Source organism: Hyaena hyaena, unplaced genomic scaffold (assembly GCF_003009895.1).
Source record: "Hyaena hyaena isolate Hyena2069 unplaced genomic scaffold, ASM300989v1 scaffold_412, whole genome shotgun sequence".
Classification (NCBI taxonomy): Eukaryota; Metazoa; Chordata; class Mammalia; order Carnivora; family Hyaenidae; genus Hyaena; species Hyaena hyaena.
The window spans coordinates 16446-36409 of NW_024081043.1; the positions used below are offsets into that span (position 1 = coordinate 16446).

At 36.3% G+C, this 19964-nt stretch overlaps 2 pseudogenes; both read left to right on the forward strand.

Moving 5' to 3' along the window:
* Window positions 1-1432: 1432 nt before the first annotated feature.
* Window positions 1433-3272, forward strand: LOC120245250 (annotated as a pseudogene).
* Window positions 3273-7199: 3927 nt separating this feature from the next.
* The window catches only part of LOC120245240, a 75420-nt pseudogene continuing 62655 nt past the window's right edge, over window positions 7200-19964 (forward strand).

Genomic DNA, 19964 nt, shown 5'->3' on the forward strand with positions numbered 1-19964 from the left:
AAGTCACAGGGAAAAAAACTATCTTAATACATAAATCTTGAGGATTAGTTTAGAATTCCAAGTACTTTTATTTAAGATAAACTCAAAATTAATTACATTATTTTTACTTCAAATTCCAAGATATTATGAGCTATAATATTAACAGGAAGAAATTATGAAAATAATATTTTCTTCGACAATGTACTCATGTCTTAGACTTCATTGTAACTTTTCATCAACAGATCTTGGGCACAGAATTTCTATTTAGTCTTTTGTTAGTAAAATTAATTATAAAAGTCTGGAGTAGGCATTTTTTAAAAAACTTTCTTGAATAAAAAAAGAAATGACTCACAAATCGATTACTTACCTTTTATTTTTATTTTTATTTTTTTTAAATGTTTTATTTATTTCTAGGAGAGAGAGAGACAGCATGAGCAGGGGAGGGTCAGAGAGAGAGGGAGTCACAGACTGAAACAGGCTCCAGGCTCTGAGCTGGCAGTCAGCACAGAGCCCGACGCTGGGCTCGAACCCACGAACCGCGAGATCATGACCTAAGCGAAAGTCGGACGCTTAACCGACTAAGCCACCCAGGCGCCCCGATTACTTACCTTTTAAAAATGACCTCTGGAGGTGCCTAGGTGGTTCAGTCAGTTGTCAGATTCTTGATTCCAGCTCAGGTCATGATCTCACAGTCCTGAAATTGAGCCTCCTGGTGGGGCTTTGGCTGAGAGTGTAGCCTGCTTCAGATTCTCTCCCTCCTTCCCACTCTGCCCCTCCTCCACTTGGGCGGGCACTCACACACGTGCATGAGTGCACAGGCACATGCACTCTCTCTCTTTCTCAAAAATAAATAAATAAATAAATAAATAAATAAATAAATAAATAAGACCTCTGGAATTCAATCAAATTCTATAAAAAAATTTCTAAAAATCATATGTTCACACTAGGTCGATTCATGAGAAAACAATTGTGGAATTACCATCATTGAAATTAGTCAGGGGGAGAACCTGAACCAAACAGTTTAATAGGGGACACTAATACAGACCACTAGTTACAAAGGAAGAGGAAGGCCTATAAGACAATTAGGAAATGGTGAGGACACTCAGAATTCACATCAACAGCCAAAGACTAGTGTCAGACAAAAGGCATTCTGCCTATCTATCTATCTATCTATCTATCTATCTATCTATCTACCTATCTCTATATATAAATGTTTACTTATTTATTTTAAGATGGGAAAGAGGAAGAGAGAGAGGGAAAGAGACAAGAATCCCAAGCAGGCTCTGCACTGTCAGCACAGAACCAGTCATAAGGCTTGTACTCACAAACCGTGAGATCATGACCTGAGCCAAAATCAAGAGCCTGACACTTAATGGACTGAGACACCCAGGTGCTCCAAAAGTTATTCTAGAGTTGAAGAGATATCTAGAATTGATGCTGCAAAGGCCCGAGAATGCAGAGCATCCATACAGAAGCTGGAACCACCACAGAGAAACAGCCACTCATGAAAGTAAGGCCCAGGTAGGAACTGGGATCATGGCAAGGCGTAGCTCAAAAGAAATTGTGCCTACAGACAGAAGTTATTCTAGAAAGGCATGGAATTATGGAGACTATATATCTAGCCTATGCTAGATATATAGCCAAAAGCCAAGAAAAAAGGCAATGAAGTAACCTGGCTTCTCTCCCTTAGTCCTCCATTTTTTTTATTTGGTCTCCCATTAGCCATATCTATCTAGAAAACAAATGTCAAAGGGGCTGTGAAAAATCAAGTGTGTGGGAATCAGGACCCTGAGACACTAAACAGAAGAATAACAAATTAATCTTTTTTCAGAATAAAATAGTAATGATTTGCGGGAATTTGACAGACTATCTAGAAGTAAGGACTAGGAAAAAAGTAAGAAATATAGGGTTGGGCAGTTCTATAATGACTATGAGTAATTTTGTAACAGACAGAAATATTACAGTATTAGTGCTTAGATTCAGACAGAACGAAAGTCTCAGGAATGTTTTAAAAATATATACGAGTTCTTGCATCCATAGGAAATCTTGTTTTATGAAGTTCTTGGCAAATTTCTTATAAGGGCAACCTCTTATTGACTGCATATGACATGCACAGGGATATACATGTACTTCCTTATTTAATCTTCACAAGAACTCTATGAAGTAGATACTATTGTTGTCATTTTGCAGATGAAGGGACAAAGACTAATTGTCTGAGATCACGGTGGTGGTACATGGGGAGAATTTCTATTCAAAGCCCTGTTTCCTGATCTCCAAGCTCTGTCTTGGTCACTATGTCCTTCTGCCCCAGTCAGTGCTGGTTGCATGAAGCTTCATTATGTGTTATTCCTAATCACCTCTGTGAGCAGATGGTTCTCTCCCACTTCCACAAAGCTGGATCACAATAATGATGGTTAAAATTAAATAGGTGTTTTACATTCAACCCACACACACAAGATGAAACCATTCCTGCTCATATGAGATTTTAAAGGCTATCTAAGTACATATTTATCTCTTTAATCAGCTGTAACTACTCTGTTATTCTATAAGATGGCTAACGGAACAGATAGACTGAAGTGGAGAAGGAAAGCATTCATCTACAGACAGAGTCTTCTCTTCACCCAAAGCAGCCTCCAAACTTGCTTAGCTTCCAGGACCTTGCTGGCTTTGCCTTGCCAGTCCTAAAGTGGAAAAGCATTTGGTGGCCAACATTGACACATAATGCCACCCTTCCCTGCTCAAAGGAGGCGGATCTGATGACTGTGTCCTCATCCTGCCCATCGGACACCATCAGTCAGTGTTGGAGCTTTCAGCAAGATGGCGGAAGAGGTGGAGGAGTATAAGACTACACTGAGGCGGTTCTTTAAGAGTTAGAAGGAAATGGTGTGTTCTATTTTAGAGAAATTATAAGAGCTATCACCTCCAGCTACAGGTCATTTTTGTACCACTCAGCCACTGCTCTGCTACTGGCATTAAAGATGCCGTCATTACCCAGGCCCAGGAACAACAAATGGAACTAGCTATTAGAAATCCATAGCACTCTGACATCAAGCCCATTGCCCAACCAAGGACAACATATATTTATGTTGCACTTGACACAGAAGAGAAACTTATCCACAGAATTAAAAAAAAAAAATTTCCTTTGCAGTTTAGAAGGAAGGTCTTGGCCACTGAAGCCATTCTTAATATCCATGACTGGTTTAACTTAGTGTCAGATAAGCAGGGAAGAGGTGACCCTGCTTCACAGCTTCTAGAGAGACATTGAACCTTTTTATTTCATCCTGGAGGACTAAGCAAAAAGAAAGGCATTTTATGAACTTCACAGGAGGTAGTAGCAACCTATTTTGAAAACTAGTTTTTCAAGAGACTCCCATGGAAATTACCTGCAGCAAAAAGGCCTAATATTGAGATGTTTTTGGAAAAAGTCATATTCTAGGATGAAAATCTTATGTTAAAAGTATGTCTGTTATCCAGTTCCAAGTACAGACTGTGTTTATTGACATTAAAAAAGTTAAATTATCAAATAAAGTTCAAATGTTTTTCCATGAAAAAATTGCACCTGGAGTAGGGGCAACACAAATTCTGATATTTTTGCTTTAGACTAAATTAGCAGGTATCTGGTTGACTATTTATTATTAATTACTGATACACTCTATATGGTCTGTGTGTGTGTGTGTGTGTGTGTGTGTGTGGTACAGTAGGGTGCAGCATGCTATTCCAGGACCATTCCCCAAAATTGCATAAGACAGTGGCATTCTAGAGCCTGATTTTTATCAGTACTCAGAAAAGTAAAATATATGCTATCTACTAACCAATTTTAATTCTTATATATTCCTTTACAACGCTACCCAGGTGACATCAAACATGTTACTTGAAGAAATGTTCCTGAAAAATATAAATAAATAAAGAGAAGAGCATCACTCTTCAGTCACACCCATTCAGCATCATGAAACTATACTTTTTACCTGTGGGGCCAGCATGGCATTGGGTAAACGGCACTTATCAAGGACTCAGAGGTCCCACCTGTGCTCTTCTACTCTGTAACCTTGGACATGTTAATTAGCTTCCTCTGATCAGTCATTTCTCCATAGGCAGAAGCGACTACTTCCTGCTTTTCTACCTCAAACACCCATAAGGCAGGAAATGTAAAATGAGATAATCGATGTTAATACAGTTTGCAAACTAAAATGATATACAAATTTAAGGTATCATAAAAATTCTCCTGAGTTTCTCTATCCTGGTCTAGATATATACACATGTGCTATAAATGCTTTTATACACAGACAGAAACACACACACACAGGCCTGAGAGCCAAGTGCCATGCCATGTATATGATGCACACATCAATGTTAAAATGCATGAATCAGGAGCACCTGGGTGGCTCAGTCGGTTAAGCATCCGACTTCAGCTCAGGTCATGATCTCATGGTTCCTGGGTTCAAGCCCCGCCTCCGGCTCTGTGCTGAGAGCTCAGAGCTTGGAGCCTGCTTTGGATTCTGTGTCTCCCTTTCTGCCCCTCCCCTACTCATGCTCTGTCTCTCTCTGTCTCTCAAAAATAAATAAACATTAAAAAAAATTAAAATACATGAATCGTGAGGGGTGTTGGTGGGGTGTGGAAAAAAGACCCATAAGTTTGATGGACTGGAGTAATTACCCTGACTTTACTTACTGGTACTGTCTCTTAGTACATTAAACATATAGCAGAGGAAGGAGAATGGTGTGCCATTCATTCACTGCTAGGAAAGGCACATATGGCAGAAAATCAAACTAAATTATCAAACTATATTGTGGTCTTGGTGAGATGGAGGGGAAAATCATCATTTCATCTCGATTTAAAAGAATATGGAACGATACTTTCTCGTAGAAATCACAATGTGAACTTTATCATGATTGACTTCTAGAAAAATAGTAAGAAATGTGAAAACTATCTTAAAGAACAGAACTGAGTTCACTATTGTTTTAAGCAATATAATAATAATATAATAATACAATATAATTTTACTAACAGAGGCCTCTGTGTAGCTCAGTGGGTTAAGTATCTGACTATTTAAACTCAGGACATGATCTTTCGGTTCGTGGGTTTGAGCCCTGAGTCGGGCTCTGCGCTCACAGCGCAGGACCTGCTTGGGATTCTTTGCTTCTCTCTAACTCTCTCCTTCCCCGACTTGGATTCTCTCTCTCTCTCTTTCTTTCTCTCTCTCCCAAAAATATATAAATAAACATTAAAGATATATAATTATACTATTGAAAATTAGAGAAATATGACATTTTTGACTTGTAGGGTTTAATTCCAGCTAATTTACTTTCTTTTTCATCCAACAACAAAAGCTTAAAACGCCATGCCTTGTGGTTGAATTATTGGATCATCTTTTTTGTAGTTATTGACTAACAACTTTATCATTACTAATTTTGCTTGTTTTCTTCATTGCAATTAAACTTATTTTTAAATTTTAATTCCAATATAGTTAACACACAGTGTTATATTAGTTTCAGGTGTACGACATAGTGATTCAACAATTGTATCCATTACTCAGTGCTCATTACTTTAAGTGTGCATTTAATCCCCATCACCTTTCCACTCAGTCCCTAACCCAGCTCCCCTTTGAAAACCATCAGTTTGATCTCTATAGGTAAGAGTTTGCTTCTTGTCCCTTTTTTTGTTCATTTGTTTTGTTTCTTAAATTCCACATCTGATTGAAGTCATGTGGTATTTGTCTTTCTCTGACTGACATATTTCACTTGGCATAATAGTCTCTAGCTCCACCCATGTCATTGTAAATACAAGATTTCATTCTTTTATGACTAATATTCCATTGTATATACATACCACTTCTTTATCCACTTATCTACTGACAGACACGAGTTTTTACCACAATTTGGCTATTATAATTAATGCTACAATAAACATAGGTCTGCATCTATCTTTTTTTTAAGTTCATTTATTTTGAGAGAGAGAGAGAGAGAAAACACAAAGGAGGGGCAGAGAGAGAAGGGGAGTGAGAGAATTCCAAGCAGGCTCTACACTGTCAGTGTAGAGCCCAAAGCTGGGCTCGAACTCACAAACTGTAAGACCATGACCTGGGCCAAAATCAAAAGTCAGATGCATAACCAACTGAGCTGCCCAGGCTCATCACCCCTGCATACATCTTTTTAAATTAACGCTTCATATTCTTTGGGTTAATACCCAGTAGTAGAATTACTGAATCATATGATAAATCTATTTTTAACTTTTTGAGGAACCTGCATACTGTCTTGCACATTGGCTGCACTAGTTTGTATTCCCACCGACAGAACACAAATGTTCATCTTTCTCCACATCCTGACCAACATTTGTTATTTCTTGTGTACTTGATTTTAGCCATGCTGATGGGTTTGAGGTGGTATCTCATTGTGGTTTTGATTTGCATTTCCCTGATGATTAGTGATGTTGAGCTTCTTTACATGTGTCTGTATGTCTTCTTTGGAGAATTTTGCTTGTTTTCTAGTTGTCTCTTTAGACATACCGGAGATCAGTCTTTCTGACTATCTTTATTTTAGGAACTACTTCAAGGAAAATTCCAGTCTGCTCCTTTTTATGCTCTTCTTAATTTTCTTCTTCATTTCCTGAATGTTGTTAGCTATTCTTTATCCTAAATTCTGAAATAAAATATGTCACACACTAAGTAAGGGGCATAGTATCAGGAAAAACCTGTATGTGAATAGATTTAAAATCTTGGACTTCAGAATATCTCTCATGCAAAATAGAGAAACATAGTTAAATAGATTTGACTACATGGAAATAATAGCTACTGATTTGGAAGAGCTCATTATCGTATTTTATTCTGGTTTCCATCCCAACGCAGCAGAGGTTTGCATTTGTCTTTTGTAATCAACCGAAATTTCTATTACGAATAAAAACTGACAAACTTTTATGCAGAATAACATGATTTATTTGGTACTGGTTTCTGGATGGTGGAGCCGAATGTGGATAAGGGCTGGCAGTAGGGCTCGGAGTGGGATGACCAGATTGTCTGGAATGAAGCACAGGTGACTCACACAGGTGAATCTTTTTCTATATCTTCATAGATATTTGAGTTGCCAGAATGATGACTTAAGCATAGATTGAAACCCAAATTACAGAACAGAGAGTAAGGTATTCTAAGAGAATGGAAAATGTTAGTTACTGAGAGATTGAAGTAATGATTTAACTTTAGGCTCCAGCGTTTCTGTCTGGCGGCAGCATGATCAAGGGTGTGGCTGAGGTGGCAGCAGCCATAATGGAAGTCAGCTTGGGCCAGCAGTTTAAGGAGCTGCTTACCTCAGAGCCAAGTCTCTCCTTGTGGTTCATTTTCAGACACCATGGGCTCCACAGTGTGCTCAGAGGAACAATAAGGTTGCAGAGTTAGCTAAAGAACACCATCAAGTTTTCTTTGTGAAGTTGGAGGCTGCTTTTAGGCAAACACACTTGAGCAATGGAATATAGAAAGGGTCCCCAGTGACCACCTGACTGAATACAGACAGACCCATCAGGGGACCCACCTTCAAATAGCCATAGGCCCTAACGAACCAATGGGCTACTTACAACCAGGCACAGTTACCAAAAAAGGGAAAATTCCTTACTTTGCCATATGGTCTCACCTCTCCTTTGTATTTTATTATTTTATTTTATTTTATTTTATTTTATTTTATTTTATTTTATTTTATTTTATTTTATTTATTTTTTAATTAGAGAGAGAGAGCAAATACAGAGAGGGAAGAGGGAGAGAGAGAAAGAATCTCAAGCAGGCTATGTGCTCAGTGCAGAGCCCCAGACAGGGCTCAGTCCCCAGACAGGGATCATGACCTGAGCCAAAATCAAGACCCAGAGGCTCAACTGACTGATCACCCCATTGCCCCCTCACCTTCCCTCTTTAAACAAAGCCCCCACCCAGTGCCTCCTCACACACAGTCTCTCCTCTGATTCCCTGACCACCAGCCCCCACCTCTCTCCTTTGGGGTGTATTCAATAAACTTCTATCTCCTCTGTTCTGCCTTCGGTGAATCTTTTTGCCATGGGCTTCCACATGATCATTGCCCCACATTTGGAGCCCCCATCAGATCAGGAGAGACATTTAGACACCGCCCTTGACTATCTGAAAAATATGAAATTGGTTCTGTGCCCACCTTCCTATTTTTCAAGGATTCTCAGAAAATTGATCTATTAGACGGTGCCCATGCCCAAGCTGACCAAAAACACCTTTCAGCAACATGAATCTAGAGGCTCCTTCCCACCCAGTTGTAATGTGTGTCCTAAAGAAGAGCTCAACCTTCACCTGAAGAAACAAACTCCTACCACCCGCTGCGTGTTGTTTATGAAAGGAACCCCTCCGCAACCCTGTGCAGTTACAGCAAGCAGATGGTGGAGATTCTTAACAAACAATATTCAGGTTAACATTTTTGATATCTTCTCAGATGAAGAAATTCATCAGGGCCTCCAAACCTATTCCAATTGGCCCGCCTCTCTCCAGCTCTATGTTTCTGGGGAGCTCATGGAAGACTTGATATAATTAAGGAGCTGGAAACATCACACAGAAAAACAACACAAATATTCAATAGAAACAAGAAAAGATGTTTGAAAGCACTAGTAATCAAGTAAGTACAAGCAAAAGTAGGTATTATCAATGCCAGTTAATAGTCTTGGAAACATGAAAGAAATGAACAATGCTTGAAGCTTATGAAAATATGAAGAAATAGCTCTCCATACGTGTTGATGGAGGGGTTGTAAATTGGAGGATTATGTGACAAAATATTCACCATTAGAATGACCACACCCCGAAAACTGTAACATTTCCCTTAGAAATATATCCTAAAGACATTCCTCAACCAATGTGCTAAGATTACATTTATCACACTGTTGTTTGTAGAATGAGAAAAAAAAGGGGGGGGAAGCCATCTCAAAATCCCTCAATAAGGGACAGGGAAATAAATTTTAGAACAACTATGTCATAAAATGGCTCCTGTGCAGGCATAAAAATGGCTGAGGTAAATCTAGTCACACTGACAGTGAAATACGCACTACCTCATTGAAAGAAGAAAAGCAGGTTGTAAAACATTCTGTAATGTGTGGTCCTTTTAATATAAACTTTTATGATAATACATTAAGAGAGTATGAAAGGATATTCACATTGAGGTTAATAGTAGTTGGGGTCAATAATAGTTGTGGTGGAAGTACAGAGGAATTGATTTTTACTCTTTATTCCTCTATGTATTATTTAATTTTTTTACAAGAAGCATTCTCTTTTAAAAGCAGGAAGTTTGGCTTTCTGGATGTGGCAGCATAAAGATATTGGAGAATCCTCTCCCCAGAAAACAAGTATCAAACTAGACAAAATTGTGACAAACCAACATTTGAGGGCTATAAAAAGCTGACCTATAACAAACAACAAAATTAAGAAATTTGTTTATGAAAAATGACAATACTTTGTGTAAGAACAGTGGAAGTCTGTCTGCGGCCTCTTTTACTTAGCCTGCTTCCTTCTCTCTCTCTCTCTCTCTCTCTCTCTCTCTCTCTCTCTCTCTCACACACACACACACACACACACACACACACACGTCCAATTAGTTGACATGGTAATTTTACAAGAGGGGAGCTGCCCAGGAAAGCCTGCATCTTTGCTGCTGGCTGAGGCAGACATGATTTGGAGCAAAGGGTAATAACTCAGGGATAGCAGAGTTGTCAATAAAAGCAGTAAATTCATTAGGTAATGAGCAGGGAAAACCTTATGCTCCACTAACTTGAGTTTGTAATCCCAGCTGTAGGAAAACCCTAAAAATGAGAGAGCCAAGGGCCGTAACAAGAAAAATTGGTAGTACTATATTATTTGGTTCTTAACATGTATAGGCAGAAAATATATGACAATGATACCATCAAATTAGGAAATATTTTACAGGAATTAAGTCAATATTAACCTCACCTAGCTTGTGATAGTTAAGATGTAGCATGCTTAGAGTAACCACTATGAAATTCTATAAAATATAGAATTAAAAAAATTAAAATGAAAGAGGAGACATTATTATCAGCCTTTACAGAAACAAAAAAGATTTATAAGGGAATACTATGACCAACTGTATGCCAACAAAGTACATAAATTAGATGAAATAGATGAAATCCAGGAGGAATAAAAACAACCAAAACTGCTCAAAAAATATCTAAATAGAACTATAATAAGTAAAGAGATTGAAAAAATAAGCAAAAACTACCTACAGAGAAAGGCCCAGGCCCAGATGCCTTCCCTGGTGAATTCTACAAAACATTTAAAAAATTAATGCCAATTTTTCACAAACTCTTGCAAATAGAAAAGTAATAATTACTTCTCAATTCATTCTATGAGGTCAGTATTACCCTAATACCTAATACCTAATAAATCAGAAAAAGATACCACAAGAAAAAAAACCTATAGACTAACATCTCTTATGAATATAGGTGAGAAAATCCTCAGTAAAATACTAGTAATCTGAACCCAGCAACCTATGAAAAAGACTATATATTATTAGTGGAATTCATTCCAGGAATGCAAAGTTTGATATCCTAAAATTAATTAGTGCAATACATCATAACAGACATTAAAACAAAATCATATGATTATCTCAATTGATGCAGAAAAAACACTTGGTAAAACTTAACATCTTTCCTGATAAAGATACTCACAAATTAGAAATTGAAGAGAATTTCCTTAACCTGATTGAAGGCTTATGTGAAAAACCCATAGCTAACATTGTGCTTAATGGTGAAAGACTAAATGCATTCCTCCTAAGACCAGAAATAAAATACAAAGGTATCCACTCTCACCAGAATAGGCAAATCCCTGCAGACAAAAAGTAGATTTGTGGTTGCCTAGGGCCAGATGGGGGGTCGGGGGGTCATGGTTAGGGGGAAATGGGAGGTGTCTGCTAATAAGTATGGAGGTTCTTTGGTGGTAATGAAAATGTTCTAAAATTTCTTGTGGTGGTGGTTGTCCAACTCTGCAAATACACCAAAAGCTATTGAATGCACATTTTAAATGAGTAAAATGTATTATACTTGAATTATATCCTAATAAAGCTGTTATTTTTAAAAGGAGAAAATTTAAAAATATATTAACATATTGATTAAATACAAAACCTGTAGTACAGGAAGAACAAAGGAACAAAAAGGACATGAGACATATTAAAAAAAAAAGAGCAAAATGGCAGAAATAAATCCAACTATAGTTTTTAAATTTTTTTAATGTTTATTCATTGTTAAGAGATAGAGACAGAGCATGAGTGGTGGAGGGGTAGAAAGAGAGAGAGAGGGAGACACAGAATTCGAAGCAGGGTCTAGGTTATGAGCTATCAGCACAGAGCCCAAAGTGGGGTTTGAACTCACAGACCATGAGCTCATGACCTGAGCCAAAGTTGGACGCTTAACCGACTGAGCCACCCAGGCACCTCAAAATCCAACTATATTACTGTCTTTTCAAGTGAATGGATTAAACACTGCAATGAAAAGGCAGAAATTGTCAGATTGAATTGAAAAAATAAGACCCAGTTGTGTGTTGTCTAAAAGTCACATGATTTGCATTTAAATATACAACTAGTTTGAAAGTAAAAGGGTGAGGAAATGTATGGCTCCATATATACAGGAGCCATAAAAGAGCTGGGTGGCTATACTAGTATCAATGTTTAAAATAGAGTTTAAAACCAAAAATATTATTAACAGAGAAGGGCACTTTATGATACAAGAGTCAATATATATGAAAGTTATAAATGTACACACACCTAATACTAGAGTCCCAAAATACACAAACTAAAAGGAAAAACTGACAGTTCAGCAATTAAAGGTGATTTCAATACCCTATTTCTAGCAATTGATAGAACAAATGGGCAGAAAATCAATACTGATATGAAGATTTTACCACTATCAATAAGCCTAAATGACATCAAAACTTCAAAAATGACATTTATAGAACACTCCACCCTAAAACAGCAGCATATGCATTCTTTTCAAGGATAAACAGAACATTTCCCAGGATATACCATAGTCTTGGCCATATAAGAAGTCTCAGTAAATTTAAAAGAATTGAAATCATATAAAATATGTTCTCTGAATACAAAAAAAATATTAAATTATAAATTAATGATAGGAAGAAATTTGAAAGATTCCAAATATTTGGAAATTGAACATTTATAAACAACCCAAAGGTCAAATAAGAAACCACAGGGAAAATAAGAAAATCTTTAATTACTTGAAGAAGAACACAACATAAAAATTGGGGAATGCAGCTATAGAAGTGCTAGACAGGGCGCCTGGGTGGCTCAGTCTGTTAGGCATCTGACTTTGGCTCATAGATCTCAGGGTTCTTGGGCTCACGCCTTACATCAGGCTCTGTGCTGAAGCTCAGAGCCTGGGGCCTGCTTCAGATTCAGTCTCACTATCTCTCTGCCCCACCCCCACTTGCGTTCTGTCTCTCTCTCTCAAAAATAAATAAATATATTTTTTTTAAAAAAGTACTTACAAGGAAATTTAGTGGTTTGAACACTTATGTTAGAAAGAAAGCTAGATCTAAGGAAATTATCTAAGCTCCTACTACAAGAAAAAAAAAGAGATCGGGATGTGGAATGATGAAGCCTCTGATTATTGGTTTCAACTCCAGTCATGATCTCACAGTTTGTAGATTTCAGCTCCACATGAGGCTCCACGTCGGCAGTGTAGAGCCTACTTGGGATTTTCTGTCTCCCTCTCTCTCCGCCCTTCCCCTGATCTCTCTCTTGCTCTCAAAATAAATAAATAAACTTTTTTTAAAAAAGAAAATCAATAAAACAAAAAGTTCATCCTTGAAAAGCCAACAAAATTGATAAAGAGTTAGAGTGACCAAAAAAAAAAAAAGAAAAAAGATACAAATCAGTAAAATCAGGTATTGAAAGAGGAGGCATCAGTAATTTCCTTACAGAAATATAAATAATTACAAAAGAATTTTGCAGTCCCCTTTATGCCAACAAATTAAACAAGTTTGATGAAATGGATAAATTGATAAAATATGCCCATTATCAGTAGACTCAAGAAGAAACAGAAAATCTGGATAGGTCTGTAAATAATTGAAGAAATTAAATTAGTAATTAAAAATCTTCTCATGCACACACACACGAAAGGCTCAGATCCAGATGATTTCACTATTCATTCTATCTAATATTTAAAGAAGAAAAGATACTAGTCCTATTCAACCTTCATCAGAAGAGAAAGAAACACTTTTTAACTCATCCTGTGGCCAATATTAGTCTGATACCAAAGCCAGACAAATATATCAAATGAAAACTGTAAAACAATATCCTAAATGAATATAGACACAAAACTCATTAACAAAATATTAGCTAATGTAGTCAATATATCAAAAGGATTATATATCATGTCCTAGTGGGATTTGCTCTAGGAATACAAACTTGCTTTATATTCAAATATGTAAAACCAATAAAATAAAGGACATAGTATCAATAAACTAAAGAACAAAAATCACCTGGTCATCTCAATAAAATCAAACTAGCATTTGAAAAAAATCCAATATCCATTTATTATAGAAATAACTGGCAATAAACTAAGAATAAAAGAGAATTTCCTCTATCTCAGAAAGGGCATTTAAGAAAAACCTAAAATTAACATCATGCTTACTAGTAAAAAAAACTGAATAATTTCACACTTAGATCGGTAGATCAGGAACAAAGCCAAAATATTTGTTATCACCACTTCTATTCCATACTGTGCTACAGGTTCTAGAGAGTATAATCAGGTTATAAAAACAAATTACAAGTATATATTAGAAAAATGAAATAAAACTCTTTATATATGCAAACAACATGATCCTGTGTATAGAAAATCTTAAGGCACCTCCAAAACCCAAAGCAAATCAAAATAAAATCTAGAATTAGTAAATAAATTTGAAAGGTCACAGGATACAAAATCAAAATTTAAAAATCAATTATATTTCATACTATACCAACAAATAATCAAAATTTTAAATTAAGAAAACAATTTTATTCACAATAGCATCAGAAAGAAATAATACGGAATACATTTAACAAAAGAAGTGAAAAACTTGTACAGAGAAACCTACAAAAGATTGCTGAGAGAAATTAAAGTAAATCTCTAATAAAATGAAAGCCATTCTTCATTCATGGGCTGTAAAACTTAATATTTTGAAGATGCCCCTTCTCCCCAAATTGATGCATAAATTTAATCTAATCTCTATTAAAATCTATTAAAATCCCTGTCATCTTTTTTTGGCAAAATTGACAAGATGATCCAAACAAAAGACCTAGAATGTCTAAAATGCCTTGAAAAAGAAGAACATAGTTGGAGGACTTATACTACCCACCTTCATAGTTTCTATGAAACTACAGTAATTATGATAGTGTGGTTTTGTAAAAGGAGACATATAGACCATGAATCAGAAGAGAAAGTCCTGGAGTGCCTGGCTGGCTTAGTTGGTGGAGCATGTGGCTCTTGATCTCTAGGTTATGAGTTTGAGCCCCACATTGGGTGTAGAAATACTTAATAGTAAAATCTTTACAATTTTTTTCATTTTATTTATTTGAGAGAGAGAGAGAATCCGAAGCAGGGCCCAAACTCAGCGTGGAACCCAACATGGGGCTTGATTCCACGAACTTGGGATTATGACCTGAACCAAAATCAAGAGTCAGATGTTCAATCAACTGAGACATCCAGGTGTCCCCAAAGTAAAATCTTTAAAAAAAAAAAAAAAAAAAGGAATAGAAAATCCCCAAGTAAATGTTCATATTTATGGTCAATTGTTTTATTTCATGTTCTGGGCAACAGTATTTATGTAAATTGTCCTGGTTATATTAACTTTTCTCAAAAGCCTTAAAAAACACAAAATTTTGTTTTAGAGTAGTTTTCAATCCACAAAGAATGCAGATAGTTTTTGCATACCCTGCACCCAGTTCCCCTTGTCACTAATATCTTACTTTAGTATGGTGCATCTGTCATGCCTAATGAGCCAATATTAATATAATATTATTAGCTAAATCCATAATTTATTTGGATTCCATTTGTTTGGACTAATGTTCTTTTTCTGTATCAGGACCCTCTCCAGGATACCGCATTACATTTAGTTTTGATGTCTCCTAGGCTCCTCTGAACTATGATAGTTTGTAAACCTTTCTTTGTTTGTTTTTTTATGACTTTGATAGTTTTGAGGATTACTAGTCAGGTATTTTACAGAATGTCCCTCACACTGAGTTTTTCTACTGTCTTTTTCATGTTTAGACTGTGGTTATGCATGTTGAAGAAGAAAGACCACAAAGGTAAAATGTTTTTCTTACCACACCATTATCAAAAGGGTACATGTTATCAACATGACATCATGGAGGATTTTGACTTTGATAATTTGGTCACAGTCATACTTGTCAGGTTATTCTAGAGTAAAGTTCCTCTTCAACACTCCCCACCCTATTCCATAATGCACTGCTTGGAAGGGAGTTACTAAGCACAGCCCTCACTTAAGGGGTTTGGAGAGTTGTGCACCACTTCCTTGAGGTAGTTATATCTATCTACACGACTTCTTTCTCATTCCTTAGAATGGGATATTTTTCTCTTCTTCCTCTTGTATCCGTTTATTTGATCATTTATTAATAACAGTATGAACTCATGAGCATTTATTTTATACTTTGGGTTATAATCTGATATTACATTACTTATTTTGTTCTTCAAATCTTCCCAGCTTTGGCCGTTAGGAGTTTTCATATTGACTCCTGTGTCATTTTCACATTGACTCCTGTGTCATTTTCACATATTCCCATCATTTTGTCTTTAAGTACTTTCATACTTTCCCACAAGATCTCTTGGCTCATCTTATATTTTCCCTGACCCAGACCTAGAATCCGTGATTTCTCCAAGGAGCCCTGATTTCTTTCACTAGAGAATGATATTAAAAACCAAAGCCTAGATGCCGATCTGCATGTTGCTTCTAGGGATGACATTATTTCTAGGCCCTCTCAGAGGACAAAGCTAGGAGATATGTGTATATATACTTATCAATGTACACATATCTATAGTTATACAAATTTATATATAATTAAATATATATGTAATATACATATAATTAAATTAGATAGCTAGATCATTATCTATATAAAGGTAAACATGAGTTTATACTGATACAGTGTCTCCATCACTAATTGGGTACCACATGGTTCATTCTAACCTCCCTTCTTAATTGTAATAAATACTTGATTTTCAAAAAAGGTCCCAAGAAATTCAGTGGGGTAAATGAGTCATTTCATCACATAGTGCTGGAACAATTAGATAACCACAGGAAAAATATTTATTTATTTGCTTGTTTGTTCATTTGTTCGATTTTGAGAGAGAGAGAAAGAGTGTGCAATGGGAGAGAGAGAATCTTAAGCAGGCTCCACACCCAGTGCAGAGCCCATGAGGAGCCCGACCTAGAGCCTGACCTGGAGCCTGACTCCGGCTCAATTCCACAACCATCAGGTCATGACCTGAGCCAAAATTGAGTTGGAGAGAGTCTGACTCTCAACCAACTGAGCCATCCAGGTGCCCACCATAGGAAAAATATTTAAAAACTAACTTTAATTCTTAACTTACACCATTACAACAATGAACCTAACATGGGTCATAGACATAAATGTAAAAGCTAAAATTATAAAAATTCTATAAGGAAACATAAGATAAGACTTTGTGCCCTCAAAGCAGGCAAAGATTTCTTCAATGTGACACCAGATGCACAATTCAAAAAAGAAAAAAATTGATAAATTGGATTTTATCTAAATAAAAATCTTTTGTTCTTCTAAAGTTACCATTAAGAAAATGAAGAAACAAGTAAGAGACTGGGATAAAATATTTGCAAATCATATACCTGATTTAAAAAAAAACTCTCATAAATCAGTATTAAAAGGACATCAATTCAATTAAAATATAAGCAAAAGATTTAAATGGACACTTCACCAAAGAAGATATGTGAATGGCTAATAGGCACTCATCATTAAAAATTATGAACCATGATTTCATGCTGCGACATAGATGAACTTCAAGAATATTATATATGCTAAGTCTTAAAAGACCACATAATGTGGGATTCAGTTCGTATGAAATTTCTACAAATGGCAAATCTGTAAGGGACAGAAAACAGATCTGTGGCTGCCAGACCCTGGGAATGGGGTGGAGACTGGCTGCAAACAGGCATAAGGAAACTTCTGGGGATGACTCAAATGTTCTAATACTGGGGCCGTGATGATAGTTGCACAGCTGTATAAATGTATTAAAACTTATTAAGATGCACACCTGCACAGAATGAATTTTATGGTATTTATGTTATGCCTCAATAATCTAAAAATATGTAAGAATAGTATTAAGCATCGTGTAGTTATTTAAACAAAAGAGTAGCGAAGCAGCAGTGGATATATACAGAAACTTGACGTGCGATGAAATGGCTTTATAAGTCAATGAAAAAGGGATTACTATAAATGGTGCCAGGGCAATTGTTATTCATAGGAAAAAATCAATTATTTTTATTTCATACTACATAAAAAGATAATTTGCAGATGGATTAAATGCTGGAAAGTAAAATATAAGACTAACATTTTTAGGAGAAATTATGGAAGGAAAAAATCAATTATTTTTATTTCATACTACATAAAAAGATAATTTGCAGATGGATTAAATGCTGGAAAGTAAAATATAAGACTAACATTTTAGGAGAAATTATGGAAGAATGTATTTATTACCCCAAGGTTAAAAAGATTTCCTAAACAAAACAAACAAAAACCTATGAAACAAAGATAGGTAAACTGTGAAAATTTCTGATCTTAATACAGCAAAGCATAATATAAACAAGTAAAATGATGGCATCAAAGGGAAATAATATGTCCAATGCTGATTTCAGTTAGATCTGACAAAAGACTAGAATGTATCAAGACCTGCTAAAAATCGAAAAGAAAAAAGAAAACCCCAAAAGTAGAAAAAATATATGGCAAGATGATTTAGAGAAAAGAGAACGCAGATGGCCATCATATATATTAAATGATGTTAACCATCAAAAGTGATTATGAAAATATGCATTTAAACAACCATGTGATACCATTTCACATCCATCCAACTGGTGAACATGAAGAAAAGTCTGATAATACAAGGCTTTGGCAGGACTGTGGAGAAATGGTAACATTCAAAGGCCAATGGTAGGGGTATACAAGTATTTTTAAGAGCACTTTGACCATGTTTCATTAAATAAAACAGCAGTCTTCAGAATATAAACTTTAGAGGAGCGCCTGGGTGGCTCAGTTGGTTAAGCATCCGACTTTGGCTCAGGTCATGATCTCACGGTTCATGAGTTTGAGCCCCGAGTCAGGCTCTTTGCTGACGGTTAGCTCAAAGTCTAGAGCCTGTTTTGGATTCTGTGTCTCCCTCTCTCTCTGACCCTCCCCTGATCACGCTGTCTCTCTCTCTCAGAAATAAAATATATATATAAACTTTAGAGAGATGTGAAGACTTTCCAAATGGCACATAGACGTGAAAAAGTTTTAAAAATTAATTTCCACACTGTATACTACATCTGAAGATAGTATTACACCATATCTTAACTAGCTGGAATTTAAATAAAAACTTGAAACTACTATATATATATATATATATATATATATATATATATACACATACATATGAATTTCCAGATCTTTACCTTCTATATATACAGCCTCAAAAACAAATAGAAAGTTGTAAAAAATATTACCGATGATTTTGCCTGATTGAGTCCATAGGACACACTCATGCCAAAACTTTATATTTTTTTTTTCAAAACTTTATATTTTAACTATTTAAAATTAGAATTTTTTTTTCATTGATTTATTTTTGAGAGATAGAGTGAGACAGAGCATGGGCGGAGAAGGGGAGAGAAAGAAGGAGACACAGAATCTGAAGCAGGCTCCAGGCTCCCAACCAGCGTTCAGCACAGAGCCTCATGCCGGGCCCAAACCCATGAACCGTGAGATCATGACCTGAGCTGAAATCAAGAATCAGTCACTTAACCAACTGAGCCACCCAGGTGCTCCCAAAAAATTATTTAAAGCACATAAGGTAGAAAGATTTCATGGAAACTACTTGCATTTTCAAATCTTATTGAAAATAAAAAAGTTGATTTTTTCCAATCTCTACTAAGTATTTGGATTAGGTAGGGTAACTTTAAGTGAAAAATTAAAAGATAATTAACAAGTATTTGTTAAGTCTTAGAAAAGCCTTTTTGGCACTATTCCCAGAAATTGAGAAAATTAATAACTTTTTTTTTTTTTTACAAATAGTTTATTGTCAAGTTGGTTTCCATATAACACCCAGTGCTAATCCCCACAAGTGCCCCTCTCCGTGCCCATCCTCCTCCCCCTCCCCACATCCATCAGTCCTCAGTTTTTGTCAACATTCAAGAGTCTCTCATGGTTTGCCTCTCCCCCTTACCCCACTATTTCCCCCTTTCTTCTCCCCCATGGTCTCCCGTTAAGTTCCTCCTAATCCTCCTATATGTGCAAACATATGATATTTGTCCTTCTCTGCCTGACTTATTTTGCTCCGCATAACACCCTCAAGGTCCATCCATGTTGTTACACAAGGCCAGATTTCATTTTTTCTCATTGCCATGTAGTATTCCATTGTATAGATAAACCACATCTTCTTGATCCATTCGTCCGTTGATGGACACTTAGGCTCTTTCCATGTTTTAGCTATTGTGGAGAGTGCTGCTATGAACATTGGGGTACATGTGCTCCTATGCCTCAGCATTTCTATATCCTTAGGGTAAACTCTTAGCAATGCTATTGCTGGGTCCTAGGGGAGTCCTATTGTTAATTTTTTGAGGAACCTCCACACTGTTTTCCAGAGGGGCTGCACCAGTTTACATTCCCACCAGCAGTGTAGGAGGGTGCCCATTTCTCCACATCCTCACCAGCATCTCGTGTTCTCTGATTTGCTCATTTTAGCAACTCTGACTGGC